General features: G+C 39.1%; 1 non-coding gene across 1 annotated transcript; it reads right to left on the reverse strand.

Moving 5' to 3' along the window:
- Positions 1-6101: 6101 nt before the first annotated feature.
- Positions 6102-6205, reverse strand: LOC143669419 (U6 spliceosomal RNA). The gene has a single exon (XR_013168930.1). It is a non-coding gene; the product is annotated as a U6 spliceosomal RNA (small nuclear RNA).
- Between the last annotated feature and the right edge of the window lie 5266 nt (positions 6206-11471).

Consider the following 11471-nt stretch of genomic DNA (forward strand, 5'->3'; position numbering starts at 1 on the left):
CAGGAGACCCAGGTTCGAACCCCAACCTATGCACTTGCCACTCCCCCCTAAAAAAAAATTCAACAAATGGTGCTACAATAATGGTGTGGTAGTTAGATTCAGTTGTCAACTTGGCCAGGTGAAGGCACCTAGTTCTGTTGCTGTGGACATGAGCCAATGGTACATGAACCTCATCTGTTGCTGATTACATCTGCAGTTGGCTAGGAGGCGTGCCTGCTGTAATGAATGATGCTTGATTTAATTGGCTGGTGCTTAAATGAGAGAGCTCAATGTAGCACAGCCCAAGCAGCTCATCATACCTCATCTCAGCACTCGCAGCTCAGCCCAGGCCTTCGGAGATACAGAAAGGAATCAACCCGGGGAAAATTATTGGAAAACAGAGGCCTGGAAAGAAGGCCAGCAGAGATCGCCCTGTGCCTTCCCACATAAGAAAGAACCTCAGTTGAAAGTTAGCTGCTGCCTTTCCTCTGAAGAACTAATAAAATAAATCCCCTTTTATTAAAAGCCAATCCATCTCTGGTGTGTTGCATTCCAGCAGCTAGCAAACTAGAATAAATGGGATACTCACATGGAAAAAGAATGAAATGTGACCTCGCCATACAGCATACAAAAAAAAGGCAAAATAAACAAGAAAAAACATTCACTTTGTAGGGAGGATGACAATTGTGAGAATTATTACCTGTGACATTTACTGATCTTATGGGGAGACACAAAGGAGTACAGTGTTCATGCTGGGGAAGAAAAAGAAAAAAAAGAAGTGGGGCAGGCTCTAAGCCTTGCAATAACAAACTTGAGGTTTTCTCCCAAATCGAAGAGGGGAAAAGAAGGAGAACACAGAGAGAAGACCCTGACGAGCAGCCACTGGCTGCGTCACGGGGAGCCCAATGCAGCAGATCAAAGACCGAGGACTTTCTCGTGGTCCTACCATACAGAATTCCCAGCCACGGGGAGCTCCCTTCTCCCCAGGGACTTCCGGGGGGCCCATAGCATGAAAGACTCGATTCAGGAGAACAGGCAAAACTCCACCAGGGGCAGCGCTGACTGCTGGGAACCACGATTCCTCCCTCCTTCTCAACTCTGGAGAAATGGAAGTCCTGAATTAGCCGGCCACCCAGCCACACCTCTCAAAGATGCTGAAGGACTGTAACCCTAAACTGATGGACCATCAGTTTTTTTGTAACAGAAAATTTTTTGTAACAGAAAATGGTACATTTCTATTACAAAAATAAGGTAAAAGTCCATTTTAAAACGTTACATTTACAAATCAGACTCGGAGTAATTTCTTAAATGAGAAGCACTGTTAAATCGGACAGGACTACAGATGAGAATTTATGCCCATTCCAAAATAAACCAATGTTTATATTCTAAGCAGTTTATATGTAATTATTGGGTATTTTGTGGCCAGTGAATTTTGTGACCCTATGAAGGGGAACCATAAAATGATTCCCTTAATTACCCCAAAATTAGAATAATTAAGCCCTATGGATCTTCAGTGCCTTACAGACTCATGTTGATAAATTTAAACCCACCATCAAACCCTTCAGAGACCTCTGGGCCAAGGTCGATGGTAGAAAATCTTGCCACTTAAACTCCCTCTGTGTCTTCATGTCCATCAGTTCTAAAATGAGGCTCCCTCAAGCACAAAAGGACAAATATTGTGTGAGCTCACTGGTATGATGTAATCAGTGTAAGCAAACTCAACTCATAGAGGCAGAATCTAGAAAATAGGCTATCAGGGGAGATGGTAGGGGCAGCAAATAGGGAGTTAAAAATTAAAATGTACAAAAGTCCTCTTTTGGACAATGGAAAAGTGTCAGTAACGGATCATGGTGATGGTAGCGCAACATTTGAACACAATTAACAGTCTGAATTATTTATTTGAATGAGGTTTAAAGAGGAAATGTTAGGTTGTATATAACAGAATAAAAAAATTTTAAAAATCCATGCAGCTGCACTACACAGTGAATGCAAGTTAAACCATGAGCTATAGTTAATAGTACAATTGTAAAAATGTACTTTCATCAATTGTAACAATAAAAGGTGTTAATAATAGAGTAGTATATGGGAATCCTGTATTTTACGCATGAGTGTTCTGTAAATCCACAACTTCTCTAATAAAAAGAAATGAGATACCACCACAAAAAATAAAAATGAAGTGAGGTTTAGTCCACTCACAGGAAAGTTATTGGTTTTCTTTGTTCCTTTGAAATCTTTTCCATCTCACAAAATAGACACATGCAGACGAAAAATTAGTATTTCATTATTAATTTCCAAACTTCCCCCTCCCCTTTAACTTATAGTGTCTTCACTCATTGAAATATAATTTCCAAAATTTCACGGGTCCCAGGCTGGGGACAAATAGCAAGATAGAGACCAGAGCCCTGCAAGGTCTTATTCTGTCACCCTCTTTGATTAACAGAACACAGCTTCTCATAAAAACCACCTTGCACCCGCAACTAAAATTGAAGACATCTGTACAAACCAGCTATTTTGCAATTGGGCTGCATCTCATTCTAACAATCCTTGAGGAGGGGGCTAGGAAATGATTTGGACAAGGGACTCCCTGAAGACAGGGCAAACACCACAGCACATTTTATAGTGAGATTTATAATAGAAAGTTTGGGCGGGGATGGGGTCGTTGTTTAGCCTCAGGGTATACTTGCTAATAAAAGTAAAAAAATAAAAGCTAGCCCGCTGTTTCTAAGTGCCATGGACCTATGAAGTCAGAATTCAGTATGCACAGAGGGGCTATTTACTGCCTCATAAACATGTAGACAAGGAAATTGGTGGTGAGAAAATGGCTTCCAACGTGTAAAGGCAATCACTCATTTGTCCGTTCCCTGAGGACCATCAAATCCATCTCCAAAGACGTTTCCTGCCAAAAAAGCAAAGCTCTCTGTCCAGAGCAGTAAAAACTTCCCTGCCACATCTGAACCAGAATTGTGTCAGGTTGAAGGCTGTCTACAGTGTTTCTCCAGAGAAAAATGTTTGTCCATGTCCTAGTACCTGCAGCCAAGAGTACTCAGCTTTGCTAAGACTATAAAGGGGAGAGGAGGAAAGATGAGAAGAGAGGAAGGGGACCAGATACAGGAAATTACCACACTATTGGTTCTCTTGGTTTGGGGGATGCAATGAGCACCACATCAAGGCCAACTCTACAATTTGGCTTGAACGGATAATATTTTTTAGGCACCACCACGTGCTAAAATTGCTGAAGACACAGCACGCAAGTGTGAGCCTGGCACATAGTAGGCATGCAAAATGCACCTGCTGAACGAATGACGAGCAAAGGTGAAGCCATCCCTATTCACCAGCTTGGGATAAATGTGATAAATGAGTGCAAATGCCATCCCTCTGGAAGAAAATGTCAGTGCTGTTTCCCAGCCCAGCGCTCTTCTCAAGAGATCAAGATTCATGTAGTGGAAGGAAGTGGTATTACAGCAGGGCTTTGGAAAGTGTCCCTTACTTCATAAAAAAAAAAATATTTTGATGAAATAATACTCTACTGTGTAATCCCCCCCCGTTTGATAAGCTGATTCCTCACATTCAGTATCTATTTTTGGTTCTTTAAATCATAAAATTAGAAATAAAGAACTTATTTAGATAATAAATAATCTCTATATCTATCTATAACTCATGGCCAATGCTATAGTTACTGAAGTACTAGAAATAGTCTCATTAAAATCAGAGGAAAAACAAAATACCAACTACCACCAATATTATTTACAATTGTCTATATGTTCTAACCTATGCAATAAGACATGAAACAGAAATAAAAGGTGCAATGCTTTGCAGCATTTCTCAAGGCATGTTCCTTGGTACACTACTCTCCTGGACTCTGGAATATTAAATAGAGTTAAACAATTTCCTTGCTGTAAGTCTTTCCAAAGTCCAAATTATCCTGACATCTGCTGTGAGTCTCCAAGAGAGGAGGCATTATCCAGCATTTCTCAACTTTTTGATCAATGAGTTGTTTTTCTCCTCAGAAAATTTTTAATGTTTGTGTTCCTTGGAATACTCTTTGGGAAACTCTGACTCTAGTTGTGCTCTTCAGATATTTTAATTTATGTATTTAGTCAAATTTACCTATCTTCTGTGAACTAAAGCAGTAGTTAGGAATGAAGGCTTTGGAATCAGAAAAACCGAGGTTTAAATCCTATATCCTCTACTGATTAATGAAGAACTAATTTAGAAAGTTTCTTCAGCATCTTTGAGTTCAGTTTTCTAGTCAGTCAAATGGAGATTATGACAGCTACTTATCAAATATTTTAAGTATTGGATTAGACAATATACATACATCACTTACCCTAATGCCAATTTTTAAATTCAAAATTAAAACAACAATGAACTACTACCTCTTTTATGGAATAACCACACTGAAAAGGATGCAATGATATGAACTCTCTTTTATCATGCCTGGTGAGGCTGCAAATTGCTGCAACAGTTAGAGAAAGTAATTTGACGGTTCATTCAAAAGCTTTAAAAGTATTCATCTTTCCATCCAGTAATAATTTCACTTCTAGGGAAAAATATAGCGGAGATGTTTAATGAAACTTTTTTTATAGTGCCAATATAGAAACTATAGAATATAAATATACCTCAATAGAGTGGGTAGTAATGAAATAACTCACATAATGGGTACTGGATATTTGTCTGGCCAATCATTGTTTCTCTCTCCCAGGACTTCCAATTTTGAACGAATAAAGAATTATTTTATACATTTTAAATGTAGTATCTTAGCTCTAGCCATTTTCTTTATCTTTTTTCTTTTCTTGTCTTTTTCTGGTAACATAATGGGTTTTCTTGTTTTGTTTTGTTTAGTCTCATCAGAGGTATGTCTGTTAATTCTTTCAAAGAACATCTTTTGGTATTGTAAATTATCTCAATATTGCAGATGGAGTTCGTCTATTTCATTGATGTCTGCCATTATCTTTATTATAACCTTTCTTGTTGCATGTTGAAAATGTTTGCCATGGACACACCCCATTCCCCATGACTTAGGGAGGTCCAACCTCCCCAAGGTGGAAGCCAGAAGCTCACCTTCCCAGCCTCCCTTCCAGGTGGCATTCACATGTGATGAGACTCTGGCGGTCAGACCCATCTATCTGAGACTTCTGTTTGAAAGAGAGAAACATGAAGCATCAGGTACCGTGCAGACTCTGTGCACAGGGAATGTAGAATGTATTCTCTGGTAGAATGTATTCTACCATTGCACACCAGTTGTGGAGTTCCTGGTGTGCAATGGTACAGCTCCCAGAGGAGTCTTTCCAAAGCTGTTTCTTGTAGTGTGGTTTGGGTGCTGGTCCTGGTGATGGAACTGACTCTTCAGTTCTCCCAAGAAACCAGAGAACCTTTAAAACCTTTTTTTCCCCTTGTATGCTGCATGGTGGGGGTCACACTTCAGTGAGGAAAGACTCCTCTGAGAGCTGTACCATTGCACACCAGGAGCTCCACAACTGGTGTGCAATGGTAGAATACATTCTACCACAGAATACATTCTACATTCCTTGTGCACAGAGTCTGCACGGTACCTGATGCTTCATGTTTCTCTCTTTCAAACAGAAGTCTCAGATAGATGGGTCTGACCGCCAGAGTCTCATCACATGTGAATGCCACCTGGAAGGGAGGCTGGGAAGGTGAGCTTCTTTTTCTATGTAAGTATCCTGTTATTGCAGCACCATTTGTTGAATTTCTTTTTGGGGGGAAGGAGGGAGTGCAGGGGCCAGGAATCAGGGCTGGGAATTGAACCCAGATCTCCTGCATCATAGATGAGAATTCTACCACTGAACCACCGTTGCACCCCCCAAAATATCTTTTGATAAATTCATTTTCTGCTTTTCCTAGCCAGTGTGGGTTCTGTGGTTTCCAAGAAGTTGGAAGAATACATTGTTTCTTTGGATTTTCTCTACTCCTTTTTTTCTAACTACTTTGAGTTGAATCTTCCACTTATTCTCAACCTTTTCTAATTTCGGATAACTGGTTTCAAAGCTACAAGTTTCCCTGTAAGTAATTCTTTAGCTGCACATTGAAACAGAGTGCTTTCTTTGTCATCAGCAGTCAGTATTTCATAACTCCTCTTCTGATAGCCTTTTTCTTTTTGCAAAAATATGGAACGCTTCACGAATTTGCATGTCTTCCATCCGCAGGGGCCATGCTAATCTCTGTATTGCGTCAATTTCAGTATATGTGCTGCCAAAGAGAGCACCTTTTAAACTCAATCAGTGCTTCATAGTTTTTTGGGTGCTCCCACACATGTTTTTTAAGCTATCCGTTCTTAGTTCTTGTTATAAATATCTAAACTTACTGCATTGTGGTAAATAAATATGGTCCATCTGAAGTTAATGCTTTGGAATTCATTAAGATTTCCTTTGTGACCTAGTACGTGGTCAATTTTTGTGAATGCTCCTAATATGGCCAAAGAAATTTGTCTACTCTGTTTTCATTACCATTGGTTTCCAAATGGAGCTCAGCTGATAGGCTACTTCAGACTCCTATGAATCACTGTTTAAAAATAGAATGGCCCAGACCTCACCCTGAAGTACTACATCTCTATCCCTGAGCTGAGGCTCTGCAATCTCTCTGTTAACCAGCACCCAAAGTAATTCTGATGGACAATTTGGGGAAGAACTCTCTTTTGCTCCTACCCTACCATGACCCCTCAGACAGGTTCAGAGATAGCATTTTGGACAAACAGAACCCAATAATTTCAAAGGGCACAATTCCATTTCCTTCCATAGGAATTTTTCCAAAATTCAAAAACCATCTATATTAGAATATTCTCCTTTGCATTTTCCCCCAAATCCCTCAAGTTAGTAAAATGACCAACTTCTATTCTGCACCCATGTCCCTCTCCCTCCTTCCAGGGAATGCAGATTCTGTCTCTTAATCTCTGGAGACCTTTGGGACCATGTGACCTAGGGGAGGTGACCCCATTTCCCATCTCCAGAGAGGTGTGCAGAGGAGCCTAAACCAGCCCCACTCCACTTACCTTTGACTGGTTCGGGTTTAAGATAATCTGTGAGCGATATTTCTCTGGAGAGTATTAACGGTCCAGGAAGGAGCATGGGCCCCAAACTGGTTCAATCAAAATGAAGAAGGGAGAACGTTCATTCCACTGTTTGAATAGAAGATTGTCTTCCACGTGTATATCTATATATCTTTTTGGATGCAAACGATGACGTGCTTAGCTCCACATGATACTATCTTAGAACCAGGACATAACCAAGTTCTAAGATAAAGTAGATTCTGTGGCCAACAAAGTAGACAAACAAGGAATTTGGGGGCTAGATGACATCATTGAGCTGTTAACAAACCAGCTCCCAACTATTCTACCCAAAGATTTCTTGTTACATGAGAAAATAACTTCCCCCATGAAGAGTATAAGAATTTCTGTGCTTGCGGCTTAAATGATCCTAAGTGATACACTCTTGGTTCCCTTTCACTATAGGTTAAAAATTCAACAAACCACTTCTGATTTTGAAGATCAAATTCCTTCACCTACTTCAAGACCATAACTAGAATCCCTCTTCAGTCACCTCACAACTAGATACCCAAACCTGCATGGGGTTTAAAAATTAGATGTTGGTAATATATCACTGTGAATTTCCTGATTTGGGGTGGTTATATAATGGTTAAATAGGAGAACATCCTTGGGTGTAAGAAATATCCACTAAAGCATCAGGTTGGAAATTCACTTTCAAAAGATCCAGAGAGAAAAAAGTCCTTTGTATTTATTACAAACTTTTTGTAATTTTTGGATTGTTTAAAAATTAAAATGGAAAATGTAAATATTAAAAAATAATAATAACTTGGATGCTCTCACCCCTTTTCATCACGATTCTCTTCTGAACCTACTCTGGGTACTTTCCTAGCACATGGTGCTCCAGATTGGAATGCATTATCTACCACAAATTAATTAGTACTGAGTTTAATAAGAATTTTCTAAAATTTGTCACTTACCTATAATAATTGTATAGCTGGATTTCAGTGCCTGCAGATTTGGGAATAATGTGACTATGATTCAAATGGGAAAAACCAATGTATCTACAAAGTTATGCCACTAAAATGTGAATGCTATTGGAAAAAAAATGGGGACACTCAGGTTACTGTTGGAAACGTTGTAATCTATTATGCTATCATGTAAGAAGTCTACAGCAATGTCACGTTGCTAGAACAAAATGGTGGGTAGTTGCAGAAGAAACTGTTTCAGCCAAAAGATCTCACAAGTCAGAATTTATCATTGTTGGTTTGACACTGTTTATTAGAACCATTTCTCTTATTTTGAACAACTAGCATTTAAATACCTAGATTGAATCACTCCTCCAGTCAGAAGGTCCATTCAGCTACCCTGGTCTTCTTGATATCTTTTGAACATGCCAAGATTATTCCTCAGAATCTTTGTCTCTTCTTTGCACCATCTAGCCCAGATGTTCCCACAGCTGGCTCTCTGAATCATTCAGGCCTCAGATCACTGTCACCCCCCTTTCTCAACCACCCAGACTAAAGTAACTCCCAACTTCCATCTCTTTCCAGCATTGCACTGCTGTGTTATCATCATTGTACCTATTACCATCAGATATTTTCTTGTTTATGCATTAACTTGTTTGTCTGTCTTCATACCATTTTTCTCTATCTGAAAAGTTTTTAAATATATATTTGTTTGTTAACTGTCTCCCTATTCCTTGAATTTAATTGTTGAAAGCAGAGACCTTGATCATCTTCCCCCTAATGTTTCCCCAGCACCTAGAACAATGCTTAGCATTCTAAAAATGTTTGTTGAAAAAAGGAATCAGTTGATTAAATGAAAACACCAGAGCAACCCCCAGCCTTCAATAATGTTGTCAGCTCATTCTCTATTTCCTCTGCTTCTTTCCAAGGTTAGTTCAATTATTTTCTATTGCAAACAGAATAGCAAATATTCCTTTGGAGCTAAAGAAGTGATGACATGGCCACAGAAAGTGACAAAGTGTAAGCCTCTCTCTTATCATCTTTACTAACTGTCCCAGGGAACTCTAAGTGATGAAGGTTGATCCCTGCTTGTACTCAGCCAATTTCTGCAGCCAGAGCATGGGGTAGCAAAGCCAGGTATGAGTCACATGACCAGAGATGTCAGGGCAGTGTGACTACATCAGGACAACAGTGGGTGGGAGGAAGAGAGCTCTCCCTAAGGATAGGGAGGTATTGTTATGAGCAGAAGGAAGAAAGAGATGTTGGGCAAACCAAAGAAACATTTATCTAGAAAATTCTCTGAATGTAGCAAGTCTCTAGCATATTTATTCCTATGAAAATATCAAAGTGTATTGACCTTAGAATTTTCTTGTCATCTTCCAATGACTCCATTTTCCTAGTTTCAAAGTATATGAGTGAGGTTTACCTCTTTCTCTTTAAACAATTAATACGAAGGTTAATAAGAGATTGCCAAATTGTTCATATTCTCCAGGAAACAGAAAGTTAGCACAAGTAAATGCAATGTAAAAGTACATTTCAGGATTTCTCTCTTTAAAACAATTTAAAATGTCAAAGTTTAGACCTTTCCTTAAAGTAATATTTATAGTTCTAAGAAATGGTTTAAATGGCAGGCTTGAAGGTAATTTTTTAAAATAATAATAATTTTTAAAAAAACTTTCTCTGCATTACTTGAGTAACATGGTTTCCTTTACCCTCACCAATTGAAATTCCACTTTTTGCTAATGGCATGAAAGTAAATTGCACTATGTCATTCTATCAAAAATTGAAGAAAAAGGGAAAATATTTTTAAGAAGTGCTACCTACATTGCCCAACTCTGATCTTCACTTTGTAGAAACATCCAAATTCCAGGCATCAATCAAATTTTGACCTCAAAATAACTTCCTAGTTAGAAAGGGATCAGGAACAAAATATGATGAATTTAAGACAGACTTTATTATTTTCATGCTACTATGGGCTTACAGTTGCTGATGTTAGAAAATATAAAGAAACAAAAAAGACTAAATTCCCTAGTCATATTTATCTTTATGCACCAGTATTATTTTCCTTTTTATTAAAGTTCTATATCTATAAACTGCACAACTATTCGATTGTGTTTTTCATTACTTAATTTATAAATGGAAGGTCTTCAGTCTCAGATCTTTTCTGAGAGCTGTCTAATCACAATAAAGTTTTCCATAGGTAGAAGCCGCAATATAAAAAGTTGATAAAAATTCAGTTTTAGCTGAGCTCAGTAGGGCAGATTCTCTCCGATGCCAACATATATCTTCCACCTACACCAAGCCTCCTACCAGAGATAGGAGAGTGATGCTTAGAGCTTCTTTCCAGACAGAAACTTCTCCCTAAAGAGAATCCATCCATCCCTCTCCTCTCTACTTAGCCCCATCCCCCACCCCCCACACCAGAGTAGGGCCCCACATGCATTCTGTCCCCTTACTCAGATGTACATCACTCTACAAAGGATCCACATAATCCAGCAACCCTCTCTCATGCCTCCCCCAGTCACCATTCCCAATTCCTCTCGGCACAGTTGTTCTACTTAACTTCCCGCACCCATTTTGTTCTAAGACATGGGTGCTGGAAGTTGAGTTTATATTTTCATGTCTTCAAAACAGTGTTTCCTTTCCAAGGCAAAACAACTTTAAAACACTGCCCTTTTGCTGAATGAAAAGTTGACATATGGAAACAACTCACATTTTTTCAGATTCATAGCATATTTTAACTCCAGAAATCTGAAGAATAAATAGGTGAATATCTAGCTCATCTAATAGGTAACCATCTTTTTTAAAGCCAAGAAATACTCAGTGCTGTATCTCTTATTAGGATTGCTATAGCAGAATACACCAGGCAACTCTCATTTGCTAGCTAACAATCAAGAAGAGCCAAACAAAAGGGACATTTCCTTATCCAATGAATATAATTGGGAAAAGGAAGTTCTGAATCTATCCTATGTGCACTTAGATAGGAAAATCCATGCGTGATGCTCCAATAGAACAGACAGCAAAATTAAGAATACATAAATGCACTTTGGCTATCAACCTGGAGATGAAACCTTAGCTGCAAAAGCCAGTGATGAAAAGAAGGAAACACAGGCAGAGAAAGACCCAGGATAAAGAAAAGCTATTTTGTGCCAGGTCGTCTTAAGAATAAGAGTTTATGTGAATGATTTATTTAAATGGCTATTAAACTGCAAAGGTGTTTATATATGTAAAATATGCAAATTGGAGGAAGTCAGCTGGTACCTCCACCCTCCTGAGGGGAAAAACCAAAGTTCATTGCCAATAGTCGGTCTACCGCAGAGAAGCCTGCAAACCCCTGGGGGCCTAAAGCTCTAAAACAGCCATTCAAGCCTCAGGTGGACTCCGTGCTTCTCCATTTCCCTGTCCTTCCGCTTTCCTTTTCTTAGAAAACTTCTGATGGCATTTGCATTTGAAGAAGTTCAGGAGGTCACTTCCCCTCGAATTCTCTACCTCCCAGTCTAGCGGAGCAGCCCTCCCAGAGCCCC

This window comes from Tamandua tetradactyla, chromosome 25 (genome assembly GCF_023851605.1).
Source record: "Tamandua tetradactyla isolate mTamTet1 chromosome 25, mTamTet1.pri, whole genome shotgun sequence".
Taxonomy (NCBI): Eukaryota; Metazoa; Chordata; class Mammalia; order Pilosa; family Myrmecophagidae; genus Tamandua; species Tamandua tetradactyla.